Here is a 14664-nt window from a genome sequence, read left to right as displayed (position 1 = left end):
AGTCGGTCAGCAGCGCTGACCTAACTTCCTTCTTAAAAAATGGAAGTTGCCGTTTCTGACACCGTGTAACGGACGGAAAGTCCGTTTTTACGGACCGCTGTGGGCCCCACCGATAGCACGTTCGTCTGATCCAAGCCATTCATCGTGTAGAAGGGTTCAAGAGCTACAAAACCATGTTTACAGTTTGTGCCCATACGTGCACACGTATTCGGTACATCAGGTTTGGAAAGCTTTCGTATGCGCAGCGAAAGCCCTTTTCGCAGCAAACTTCTGTACCTGCATAAGTCCCTCATTCTTTGCACTTTATCCGTAAAATTAACGTCTCCTGGGACGGATCAGATCTTCCATCTGATCAAAGATGGTGGGCCACAAGTGCTCGGAAGTCCGCTTTTCGTGGTCGTGCATAAGCCTTCGCACGTCCGGCCCTGTGATGCTCGGTGGGCCCCACATAAGCTTTTTCGAGGAAATCCAAGCCGTCCACTGGATGCACGATGAATTTTCGGTCAGATATGGATGGTCTTAAACATCCATTGACGCGACCCATAGAAGGAATTACAATAAAATCAATTTTGAACGTCACCGAACAGTCCACTTGTGGCCTCTGTATCTCACACGTGTGCACGTATGGGCACAAACTGTAATTTCCGTCCGTTACACGGTGCCAGAAATGGCAACTTCCGTTTTTGAAGAAGGAAGTCGGGTCAGCGCTGCTGACCGACTTAGTTCGTTCGGTGCACGGGCAGTGCACATGTGCACTATGCACATGTCACACAAGGTGGGGTCCGCTATGATTCTGTTGAGAAATCCAATCCGTCCATCCTATTTCTCATCTTATTTAAACCGTCTAGGTCGATTTTGAAGTATATCCAGATTGTAAGCGGGCCTAAAATTGGAGATTAATGGGCTGATCTGTCCGTTGGCCCACTTCTCGAGATATCCAATGGTTGAAATTTAATATGTACGGTTTATTTATGGCCTTCAGGCCATGTATGAAGTTTCGAGTCAATTGGATGGCGGAAACCATGTGATCTTGCATGCATGTAAATTCTTCAGTCTTAGTTCTTTGGAGTGCGTCCCTTGCTCTGGTGACTTTGGAGTGTCAAATCTATGCTTATAGTACTCTTTTTCTATCAACGCTCCTGATTTCATCCTGCAACAAAATTTTAATTAAAATACTCCGTTAAGCAAGGAATTACAATAAAATCAATTTTGAACATCACCGGATAGTCCACTTGTGGCCTCTGTATCTCACACGTGTGCACGTATGGGCACAAACTGTATTGGTGGGGCCCACAGCGGTCCGTAAAAACGGACTTTCCGTCCGTTACACGGTGTCAGAAACGGCAACTTCCATTTTTTAAGAAGGAAGTTAGGTCAGCGCTGCTGACCGACTTAGTTCGTTCGGTGCACGGGCAGTGCACATGTGCACTATGCACATGTCACACAAGGTGGGGTCCGCTATGATTCTGTCGAGAAATCCAATTCGTCCATCCTATTTCTCATCTTATTTAAACCGTCTAGGTCAATTTTGAAGTATATCCAGATTGTAGGCTTGAAGGTTAATGGGCTGATCCGTCCGTTGGCCCACTTCTCGAGATATCCAATGGTTGAAATTTAATATGTACGATTTATTTATGGCCTCCATGCCATGTATGAAGTTTCGAGTCAATTGGATGGGGAAAACCATGTGATCTTGCATGACCATGCAACGTGAACGGCTTGAATGGCATGTAAATAAAAGTGTCAAATCTATGCTTATAGTATTCTTTTTCTATCAACGCTCCTTGCAACAAAATTTTAATTAAAATACAAGCATTATCATATACGTAAAATCGGCTAATATGGGGTCCGATATGTAATATTCGACCCTCATCACAACTCCGTCCTAAGCAAAACATGCGAAAAATAATCTTACATGTGAACCCGAGTGACTTGTGAACAGATCGTCGAGGTGTGAGAATTCTAAGATTCATGAATGGTGCACAGAATTTTTCTTTCTAGAATCAAGCTCATGGTAAACTTCATAATCAATTTCAAAATATTAATCCATTAATTAGAATATTCTAAACATTGAGTTCCATGAGTGTATAGTGTAATCTCGGCTTATTATCATTAAGAGATCCAATTGTCAATTTCATGATATCATTAGTAATTAACAACGGAATGCATAACAACTGAAACCAACACTTGCCTGATAGGTTAACTTTTCATTCTACTAGCCTCTGCTTTTCTTTATGAATAGTAACGCCAAGGAGGGGAATCAAGTCCTCACCTATAGGGAGCAAACCTATGGCGAAAACTTGTCGCCTAACTTTTTCAAATGACAACCATAGGGAATCGAATCTACACTTATAGGGAGCAAACCTATGGTGAAGATTATATGACTTACGCTTTCTCTCAATTCTTAATTATAGACCGAAGCTACAAATTTCAGGCTGGTTCCTTTCATGCTTAGTGATTACTAAGTTAATCATTCAATGTTGAAACGGAACCTTAATGTGCAACCGAGATGTGATATGTGAGATCATGATGCAATCAATGTTTAAAAGTTCTAATCACGGGTTAACAATTGGCTGAATCCAAGAGTTATAAATTACCGACATTCTGTACCTTGCAATGTTAAAATCACCCTTATCCTTTACAATCACTTCAAATGCACAAGAAATTCTAGAAAAATTTTAAAATTTCCACAATTTGTGCTCAAGACCAAGAAAATACTGATGAGGTAACTTAATCGCCCACCCCCAACCTAAAATCTACATTGTCCTCAATGTAAAAGAAATAAACATGCAATGCACATGGGACAACGAAAATAAAAGAGGAGTGATGGAAAGATATCAGTGTAAGAGCGGGTCAGCACAAGAGAGAAATCAACAAAAACAAAATAACAAAAATAACATCACAAAAAGAAGATCCTACCTATACCACTTTCGCAGGTGTTCTCGATTGCATTTAGCATATGCAACAAGCCTTTAAACCTCTAAGTTGCCCCTAGTGGACGAGTTGTAGTCTCGTGAGAGTTTGCAGTAATGTTACCCACAAACATTGAACTGACTAGAAAAATAAAATGGAATGAAAAGATGGGTTGCCTCTCAGGAGCGCTAAGTTTAACGTCTTCAGCCAGACAAGAATGGACCATGAGCTAATCAATCTTGATAACCTGGGTCCGCCAAATAAATTTTCTCAACATCTTGATTAACCAAACCCAGACTTTTTGGGAACAACTTGAACCATGCTATTTGAAATGGGGTAGACATCCAACAATTTAAGCACCTCCGCTCGAATGACTTCTTTCATGTCTAACAACCTAAGCACCTCCGTTGGAATGATACCAACGTCTAACAATCTAAGCACCTTCGCTCGAACATCCTTTTTTTTGTTAGGGTTAAACCCCCTTTGCATTTCACGCGATGTTTCTACATATTCTTCAAGATCAGTACGATGCATACACAAAGTGGGGCTTACTCCCTTCATGTCCTCTATCGTCCACCCAATAGCTGCCTTATATTCTCTAAGCACTTTAAGTAACTTGTTCTTCTGTTCCTTCTCAAGGTTAGACATTCTGATGACAGGTAGGGTCTCAGACGGACCTAAAAATGCATACTTGAGGTTTTCAGGCAATTGTTTAAGGTCAAGTTCAGGTGGTTTCTCAATAGATGGGACCGGTTTAGACTCAGAGGGTGGAAGAGGTTCCACTTTCGCTTTCCATTTGACAGTCTCCATTATAGGAGTAGAATCGAGCAATGCATTGACTTCTTGGATGGAATTCTCTATGTCAAAATCCATGCCAAAATGTGCTAAGCAAGTCTCAAGTGCGTCTTCGAAAGATTGAAGGAAAGATTCATGCACTAGACTCTCAATCATGTCCACTTCACATATATCCTCTGAGTCTGCTGGTTGTTGTGCAGCATTGAAAACGTTGAGCTTGATCTTCATGTTACCAAAGGATAACTTCATAACTCCATTCCTACAATTTATGATAGCATTGGATGTGGCCAAGAATGGACGTCCTAAGATAACCGGGATTTGACTTGTAGGATTCTGGACAGGTTGAGTATCTAGAACGATGAAATCCACTGGAAAATAAAACTTGTCAACCTGGATTAGCACATCTTCAATAATACCACGGGGCACCTTGATAGATCTATCAGCTAGTTGTAATGTTATTTTAGTTGGTTTCAGCTCACCAAGTCCTAGCTGCTCATAGACCGAATATGGTAACAAATTAACACTGGCTCCTAAATCAAGCAACGCTTTTTGAACCTTATGCTCTCCTATGACACAAGAAATGGTAGGAGCTCCTGGATCCCTAAATTTAGGAGGAGTGTTGTTTTGAATCATGGAGCTGAGTTGCTCTGCAAGGAAGACCTTCTTATGAACATTCATCTTACGCTTTTGAGTGCATAAATCTTTAAGAAACTTAGCGTAAGCAGGGACTTGCTTGATAGCATCAAGCAACGGAATGTTGATTTGGAGTTGCTTAAACATGTCCAATATCTCATTAAAGTTGTTTCCTTTCTTAACTGGTGCCAGACGTTGAGGAAAAGGTGCTTTAGGCACATAAGATGGCACATGAGTGGTTCCTGGAGAGTCAGAGTGTTGTTGGACTTTGGATGCACTAGTATGTCTCTCCATTTCATTTTGATCTTCCACATTGGACTTTGATTCTTCCCTAGGCATATCTACTTTGTTTTCGATCTGTTTACCGGACCTAAGGGTAATGATTGATTTGGCTTGCTCATGATATTGTTCTTGGTTTGAATTAGAGCCAATCTCATACTGTCCTTTTGGATTTACCACAGGTTGACTAGGGAACTTGCCCTTCTCTCTCTCACTCAATGTGGCAGCAAGTTGACCCAACTGTACTTCCAGCTTGGCAATGGATTGCGCATTTGCATGTAAACTCTGCTGGTTAGCTAGTAAAGATGTTGGGTGTCTTTTTGAAATTGAAGTGAACTCTGCATAAAAAGATTGAGTGTATCCTCAAGAGATGGTTTCCTAGATTGTGGAGGTACTTGTTGATACTGTGGGAACTGCTGAGGTTGTTGACTGCCAACTTGGGAGTAAGATTGCATAGGAGGATTTCCAGATGGTCCTCCTTGTTGTGGTCCTTTTGCCCAAGAGAAATTTGGATGTCTAGCCCATCCTGGATTGTAGGTGTTTGAGTAAGGATCATTCTCAGTTCTCCGAAAGGTGTTCATAGCATTCACTTGTTCAGAGAGAAATTCTAGAAACGCTGAACTAGATGGACAAGACTGCGTAGGATGGGCGAGACTAGAACATATGGCACATGACTCGACTTGAGTTGTTTGTGTAGGTCCATTGTTTAACATTAAAGCATCCACTTTCTTTGTCAGGCTATCAATTTTGGCATAAAGATCTGGCGTGACTCCTACCTCATATATACCCCCTTTCTTCAGTGGTTGAGGGCTTCTTTCGCCTCTATTTGAATAGTCCCATTGCTGGGAGTTTTCACACAAGGTTTCAAAGAAATTCCAAGCTTCGACATCACTTTTGGTCATGAATGACCCTCCACTGGTAGCGTCAACCATGCGACGGTTTTGGGGTGTCAGACCGTCATAGAAGTATTGAACCTGTTGCCACTTTTCAAAACCATGGTGTGGACATTTAAGAAGTAAATCCTTCCATCTTTCCCAACATTCATGAAAGTGCTCACCCTCTTTTTGTGTGAAATTCGTAATTTCTCTACGGAGGGCATTAGTTTTGTGAACCGGGAAGAACTTGTTTAAGAACTTCTTAGACAGTTGGTCCCATGTAGTGATAGACCCAACTCCTAGAGAATTCAACCATGCTTTCGCCTTATCCTTCAAAGTAAAAGGAAAGAGGCGCAAACGGATTGAATCGTCTGAAAAGTTTTGGAACTTAAAGGTGGAGCAAATGTCTAAGAATTCTTTCACATGATGATATGGATCCTCCTTATCTGAACCATAAAAGGAGGGCAACAATTGTATGACCCCAGGTTTAAGTTCAAAGTGTGCTGCTGTGGTGGCAGGCAATACTATACATGAAGGCGCATTGAATTGGACAGGAGCTGAGTAATCTCTAAGAGCTTTAGTTCCATTCTCTTCCGCCATTTCAAATAGGATGTTCCTAAATCTTCTACGAAAGGTTCTTTCTATTTCAGGATCGAAAGGTGCTAGTTCTATGTTCAGAGATCTACGTCCTAGCATAAACTATATTATCAATATAAGAAAGTAAACTAAACTAAGATGCAACCTAAGATGAATAAAACTAAAAGAAAAAGTTATGAATTCCTAAAAACAAGAGAAAGCTATGTAAACGAGAATTGGAAGGAAGAACCCGGGAAAAGGAGATGATGAATGTCTGAAGATTTGAGAGCTCTTCCTTTTGAAGACAATCTTATTTAGCAGCTTCCTTCCTCAATTCTTGTAGACATAATAGAAATAAATTGAATTTCCTAAAATAATGCTAGAAAAAATCCTAAGCAACGGTTAATTTCTTAAAAAAGAAAGTTTCCAATCTTAGAAATAAAAAGCTAAGTTAGTTTCTAAAAAGGGAAAAAAATTTCTAAAACTAGAAAATAGAAAGTTACTTGAAAGAATAATCAAAATCTAAAATTAGAAAATAGAAAATTTCTAAAAAAGAAAGCCTAGAAATAGAAAATTTCTAAAAAAAAATAAAACCCAAATTCTAAAAATAGAAATTAGAAAAAAAAATAGAAAATTTGGAAAGAGATTACCAAATTAGTAGTTTATGTCAGGTCCCTACAAAACAGGAAATAGGTTAGTTCCTAAAAAAAAAAAAAATTTACTTAAAGTTAGTAAAAAAACCTAAGACTATGAATTATGATAAGAGAGAATCCTAAATCGAATTGGACCGAAACAGTCCCCGGCAACGGCACCAACCTGATTTAAATGATTTTAAACTCTCAAGTATACGAATCAGATGTAGATATGGTACGTATTACGAGATCGTTCCCACGAGGACTGGTTGTCATAATTCAAAATTAAAGACTCTTCTTAACTAATCCAACAAATATTTGAGATAGTAATTGAGCAAACTAAACAAAAATCAATGGAAAAATAACCGAGAATAATGAGAAAAATTCAATCAAGGAGAAGACTAGGACTTTCGAATCCACCCCTAATTATCATAAACCTTGTTCTACCTGTTGATTCACCCTAATTTAGATTGATATCAAAATAAATAAAGCGCACTCTATGTCCTTGGTCGGGCACACAGAATGTATAATTCCTTAAAGCATATGGATCACATCTTTCCATCCATGGTCAGGCATGAAGAGATGTAGATTCCTGTTTCTTCCTCTATAGGAACCTGTTCATGGTCAGACACAAGCACCTAGAATAGTAATCCAAACAACGTCCATAACTAGACTTTGGTTGAGCTCTTAGAATGGAGAAGTACAGAACTTCCAATTAAGCACACTAGAGAAAGAAACACATCAATTAAATCAAAATGAAATCAACACATAACAAGGGTTATTCAAGTTAGGGGCTTCATCTCAGCCCTAGCTAAGAAATTTAGCTATCCATGTGATCAATTAGAAAATAAGAAAAATAAGATTGATGAAATGAAAAGCGTTGAACACCGTGTGTATAATCCAGGGATTGGACAATTGAACATCCCTAGATGTATGAATGACATAGACTAACTGGTGCACAATAAGAGTAAGGACGCAGACCTTGATTCCTGTGGCTATGGAGTAGACTATCATGGTCATAAACCCAGTGAGATCGGAACGGTTGGTACTTCTAGGATAGATGTTTGGAGCGAAGATACCACGCAAGATCCGAAATCGCAGTTCCATGAATTTGGATTTTACATGGCAGAGGAATTTAGTGACCATTGATCGAGTTTTAGGATTTTCAAGATCCATATCCGAAAGACCAACAGGTGACAGGGTCAGACCAAAAATTCCAGCAATAGACGCAGGGGTGATCTCCATGTCATCACCATCAATAGACATAGTGATGGAAGGTGCGTCAGACACAGGAGAATGACAGGAAGCAAAAAGGTTGTATGTCCGTTCAAGTTGACATGGCCCAACAAAGTCAAGAATAGGCAACCAATCGATTGCAGCAAAAGGGGTTCCAGATTGTATGGTATTAAACAGTCCCTGTCAACCTTTCTTTCATGGATAAGCTTCCTACTAGCGTACTTAGCCAAAACTGGATTCACTTTAACTGGAGGAGGTGTTGGAGCCTCAGATTGGGACCCGTTATGCGATCCTTGTCTAGTGCGTTGATGTGTAGGGGTCCCGTGTTCAGGAGCCCTTGCTCTTTCTTTTGAGGTAAGAACCTTTTGTCAAGAGGCTCTAGAAGACTCTCCTGGACCAGACACCTTTCCTTTGTCCTTTTCCATTTGAACAGACAGATTTGAGAAAAATCAGACAGAATTTCTTCTTGAAAACTTGAAAAATACCCAAACCAAAAACAAGATGGAATCTTGAGAAGGAGGAATGATAAGGGTAATACCGGCTTTGAGAAACGTCGATGACTCCTTAATGAAGTTTCGTGTGAACCGACGAAAGGAGACGAGTAAGAAGAAAATGAAAGGACTTTTTTTCCTGCTCGACCACCTTATATCGGGCAGCAATCTTCAATATCATCGACCTATGTTTCAATGATATCGAGATACCCCACCCGACGTTATCGAAACTGTCTTCGATATCATTCTCGATTATATGACTCTTCCTATTCCAAAGAGTCGTCGATGATATTGATCTTTGATCGATTAATCGAGAATCCCCGTGACTTATCGATAGACATATCGAAGGTGAATAATTTTCATTTTTCCACACTTGCACGAACTTTCATGTATAGTATAGAATATCTTTGAAATAACCATATACACAGCAAAATTTTGTATAAGTATTGTATAACCAAAAGTTATAAACATCAAGATGTTTACATACAAAAGGTGAGGTGAGAGACCTCAGATATAACATTAAGAGTTCAGCAAAAATTGCATCCTTTCAGCAAATATCCAGATCTTGATGCATGATCTGGACTTATTTTTCTATACTCAATATTTCTAGGCATAAAAATCATCCTTTCCTTTACCTTTGATGACATAGCAGTGGTTATTTGTGCGAGAACCCTTCATCACTGATTTTCCTGAGAGGTCTAGGATTTCGCATTTTTCCTTATTGAATGTAACCACATGCTCATTGTCACATATTTGAGAAATGCTTAGAAGATTGTGTGTTAATCCTTTTATGCAAAAGGTATTCTCATTTTTTTTTTGGCAAATTTATTCCTTTAATAATTTCCGGTCCAATTACCTTAGTGGTGCTTCCGTCTCCATAGGTGACTATCCCATTATTAAGATCTGAATAATTTGTAAGGAGAAATTTGTCACCTGTGACATGTCATGAACACCTGCTATCCAGGTACCACTTAGTTTTATTGCCTGATATACGGTTTGAATGAGTAGCCAGACAATTCTTCTTTTCTTTTGGAACCCATTTTGTGACAGGATTTTTTTACTATGGTAGACTCAGCCACTTGATTCAATACTTCCTTCACTCTGTCATTTATTCCAGGTGGTGATGGGTGTTTATTTCTCATATTCCTAGGTGGACACTTAATGTCTTGTATTTTCCTAGCTGGTTTAAATTTTTGTCCAAAATTATGTTGTCCTCCTAGGTGATCAGCATTTAAACTTATAATGACCCGAATCACCACATAAATGACGAACTAGAGTAGTTCTAGTGTTACTTCCTGAAGCAGCAGATTTTTCAATCTTTTGTGATGCTTTTCCAGATTTTGTTTTAGATTTTTCATATCCTAAGCTGCTCTTGTCCTTTCCAGGTCTTCCCATACCTAAGAGTTTTTCTAACTTCTCACCACTCTGGGAAAACTTATAGTTTAGCTTAGCTATTTTTCTAGATTCTTCTAAATCAAACAGGAGTATATGATTTTCATTTTGAAGGAGTATGTTTTTATCTTTTAATAGCTCAACCTATTTGTTTAGTTTTTCAGACTCGGATTTAAGGAAGGTATTGATTCTTTCAAGTCTATCGTTATCTGAATGATATTGCTGTAAATCATTAATTAAATGTGTATTAATTTTCAGAGTTTTATCTGAATCTTTTTGCAGCAATTCCTTTTTATTTTCAGATATTCCAAGTCTTCTAACAATGTTGATGCTATGAATGTAAAGTTGATTATAAGCATCTTGTAGTTTATTTTGTTCTTCTTCTTTTTCTTTTTCAGTTTCTTCATTGTCTGATGGAAATGATTCAGTGGTTTGTGGTTCTTTCTCGTTCTCAGTTTCAATGGGAATGATTGGAGTAGTGAAGACCATAAGAATTTTCAAAGATTTCTAGTCTCCATCACTCTCTAAGTCGCTAGATTCTGAGTTTGACTCTTCCGTATCATCACATGTGGCAGCCATTGCCTTACCCTTAGTTTTTCTATTTGGGCATTCAATAGACAGGTGTTCAAACTTCTGACAGGCATAACATGGTGGCTCTTTGGTCTTTTTACCAAATTTACCTATAGACTGTCTATTGTCCACCCTTTTTCCTTTAAATGGATGGCCACGATTTCTCTAAAAGAACTTTCTGAATCGTTGAGCCAACAAAGCCACTTCCTCATCTTCATCTTCTCTTTCACTTTCAATGTCCACATTTGTTTTTTTTTTTTTGAAGTTTTGAGGACAGTATTTTTGAATTTTGGGGTTTGTTTGAAGTGTAGTTCAAATGTTTGTAGGGAACCTACAAGTTCTTCTACTTTCATTTCATCTATGTTTCTACATTCTTCAATGGTTGTTACTTTAGGATTGAACCGTTCTGGTAATGATCTTAGTATTTTTCTACAGATTTTTTGGACCGGAACTTTCTCACCTAATCCACCTATGGAGTTACAAATGATATTCAACTTTGTGAAAAACTATATGAAGGTCTCATGCTCTTCCATTCTGAGACTTTCGAATTGTGATGTCAGGAGTTGTAGTTTATATCTCTTCACAGTGCTTGTTCCTTCATGGGTTGTTTCCAACAAAGCCCATGCTTCTTTGGCTGTTCCACACATACTGATTTGATTGAAAATATCTTGGGACACAGCACAGTAGATAGCATTCATAGCTTTTGCTTCAGATGTTTGCTTTTCTTTATCGAATGTTGTCCACATTTATTTAGATTTTGGTTTGGTGATAGTTGTGCCATTTTCAAGTACTACTTGTTCAGTAGGTGGCACATATCCTCTTTCAACAATATCTCAAACATCATAATCCAAAGATCTTGGAAAGTAGTGCATCCTAGCCTTCCAGTATGCATAATTTGATCCATCAAATACTGGAGGTCTAGTGACCGATGAGCCCTCTCCTTTGGCCATATTATCAACTTCAGTCAAGATCACTCTCTAGGCGATGAAGCCCTTAAAGAGAGAACTGCTCTGATACCAATTGAAATTGCGGTAATGACCGTCTTAGTTGAAGTAGGAATATGCTAATATGTCCTAGAGGGGGGGTAAATAGGACTTTCATAAAATTTTACAACAATTTAAAATCCTATCACACTAATCCTAACAGCAAGCATACATTAGGATTACTCAAAAGTAACTCTGCTGGCTTCCAAGCCCGGTAGAGGATCCAATCACAAACTATTTGAAAGATGACCAATATGCAAATTAGTTTATGATAGATATGAATGTGTGTGTGTGAGGTGTGATCTCAAATAGACAAATACGAAAGTATCTAAGGAAATCACATAAGCAAATGTAAGATAATAGCAATCTCAAACACAGTCATTTTTATAGTGGTTTGACTACTTATCTACTCCACTCTTGGCAACCACACTCAACCCTTGAGTATACTAGATTTCACTGAGGAGGTTTCACACGGTTCATCTCAAACTCGAGGTTTTAAATCAGGTTCACCTCTAACCAGTACAACCTACACATAGGCTGACAGTTTATGCTCCCACAAGCAAGGGTCAACACATAGCACCCAATTTTAGGCACACTGGCCAAGGATCCACACAAGGAACCTCTCACGTTTATGCTTTCACGAGCAAGGGTCAACACAAAGCATCCACTTTTAGGAACACTAGCCAAGGACCTCCTACAAGGCCCTAACTATTTATGCCCTCTACAGAGCAAGGGTCAACACAAAGCACCCACCACATACACTCCCGTCGGAAGCCTCCTAGAGGACTTGCAAGGGGTGAGAAATACCTTAGACCCAATCCTACAAAGGAATGATCACAAGGGTCCTCTGGACTCTATTGAATTACAGATAAGTAGATGAACCCCATTCAACGCGTTGTTGAAGATCTTTCTCCTTTGTTGACGAAGAATCTTCTGCTTCCTTGAACTGCAACTCAGAAGATGTAGCAATGCATGGCGACGTGTTGGGTCAAGGTTGTAATGGAATCCTACTTTATTAAAGGATTTCTTATAAGGGAAATAGAGTGATTCCAATTATTTATGCATTCAAGGCATCCCAGCTTAATGATTTGCCATTAAGATGGTAGCTAGAGGATCCTTGAATGCGAAAGTTCATTTCCTAATCCACTCTATTGAATATCAATGATGAGAGTGGATTGGAGGATAAACTTCCATGAGAGAAAGGGCTTTGGGTATATGATCTAAGGTTAAACACTCAAATGCACTCCCTTCTTTCTCTACCAGTAACTAAAGACAAGCTCTCTATATATAGGCAAAAGGTTCCAACGGATATAAAACGGTCATATTTATGACAGAGTTCGATATCATCGAGTGTATATTCTCGATTGCATCGACTGGCCGCTTGATGACACAAACTCAAATGTCATACACTTTTAAAATATTTTACCAGCTGGTTGAGGAAATCGAAACACGCATCGATGTCATCGGATTCGAACTCCAATTTCATCGACATAGGGATCAATTCCTCGACATTTGAAAATGAGAGAGATTTGCCTTTGAAAATATTTCAGGTTAAAAGGTATGATCGAGGCACACTCAATATCATCGGAATTTGAATGTCGATGATATCGATAGTTGTATCGATGCATCGATAAATCCAAAGGATTTTCCAGTTAAGCTTGCTGGACAGTTTATGACCATTCTTGATGCAATCGACTTAGCCCCGATATCATTGATATTTAAATATCGATTTTATCGAGTGACCCTCGATCCAAGATAAAAATCACCTGAAAATATTACTGGTAAACTATGTCCAAGACCGATATCATCGAAGGCCTTCCGATATTATCGATTGTTGAATTCCGAGGATATCGAGGGGTACTTAGATATATCGAAGGTCTTTATGATTTTTCATAAAAAATAGAGACACAAAATCTCCGCTGTTGATTTTATCGAGTCAACTTCAATAGACCCGATATTCAATTTTCGATGATATCGATACAACTATCAATACATCGATAATTCCGTCCAGAAGTATATGCGGTTGTTGGATAACTAATGTCCTCATTCGATATTATCGAGTGAGCTTTGAGGACATCGATAGCACTTGTCGATTACATCAATCAGTTTATCGAAAAATCGACAGAGGTAGAAAACTAAGAGTTTTTCTGAAAAATTGAAAAAGTTTTCTAACTCACAAACCCTATGATATTTTAATCAATTTTAAGGGTTTTAATTACCTGGTGTTTTGGAACATGAGATTGAGGCTTAGATTTACTTGTGGCGAGTTCAGGCACACATCCAGTTGAGGCAGACGATTGATTGATTTTCCTATGGAGCTTCTCTGTCTAACGAACTCAACACTCACTCTAATTGACAAACCAGGGCACTTTCAACTAATAGACCTAGCAATGCTCCACATGAGGTTGAATCAGAACTTCAAAGAAAACTGATTGCTATATTTCTCCAACAATTGATAGCACCAAAACCTCTCTCTAACTCTCAGGATATTTTAAAGGTGCTTAAGCAAGTGAAGGTCAGCATTTCTCTACTGGATGTCATAAAACAAATACCTTCATATACCAAATTTCTAAAAGATTTATGTACGTCCAAAAGACGGCAAAACATTCAAAAGAAAATCTTCGTAACAGAAAAAGTGAACGCCATCATAAAGCAAGATGTGCCACAGAAGTACAAAGATCCCGGTAGCCCAACCATCACCTGTGTAATTGGAAATTACCGGATTGAGCATGCACTTATTAACTTAAGAGCAAGCATAAATCTGATCCCATAATCGGTCTACAAACAATTAGGTTTAGGTGAATTAAAACCCACCTGGACCACATTGCAACTGGCCGATCGCTCAGTTTATGTGCTGAGAGGGATAATTGAGGATGTGTTGGTCAAGGTTGACAAATTCTACTATCCAGTGGATTTTATCGTCCTGGATACTCAACCCATCATGGATATGAGCACTCAAATTCCTATCATCCTTGGTCACCTATTCCTTACTACATCATATGCAATCATCAATTGTAGGAATAGAGTCATGAATTTGTCTTTTGATAATATGACATTGAAGCTCAATATCTTTTTCAATATGAGCAAACGGGCAGAGGATGATGATGATGCCCATGATGTTAACTTGATTAATTCTTTCGTGGAAAATAGAACTCTGATGACCTTATCATCTGGCCCTCTAGAGACGTGCTTAGCCCACTCCCATTATTTAGATGATGATATGATTAGGGAGATGGGTGTCATGGTTGATATTGTGCTGGTACTTGAAGTTAACCAGTGGATGCCACAA

At 38.8% G+C, this 14664-nt stretch overlaps 1 non-coding gene across 1 annotated transcript; it reads left to right on the top strand.

Moving 5' to 3' along the window:
• The first annotated feature begins 5610 nt into the window (after positions 1-5610).
• Positions 5611-5717, top strand: LOC131252201 (small nucleolar RNA R71). Its single transcript, XR_009174234.1, has one exon. It is a non-coding gene; the product is annotated as a small nucleolar RNA R71 (small nucleolar RNA).
• The last annotated feature ends 8947 nt before the right edge of the window (positions 5718-14664 follow it).

The sequence above is a fragment of the Magnolia sinica genome, chromosome 7 (assembly GCF_029962835.1).
Source record: "Magnolia sinica isolate HGM2019 chromosome 7, MsV1, whole genome shotgun sequence".
In the NCBI taxonomy this organism is placed as follows: Eukaryota; Viridiplantae; Streptophyta; class Magnoliopsida; order Magnoliales; family Magnoliaceae; genus Magnolia; species Magnolia sinica.
Note: the sequence above shows the minus strand (reverse complement) of the source record. Positions and strands in the feature narration are given on the sequence as shown.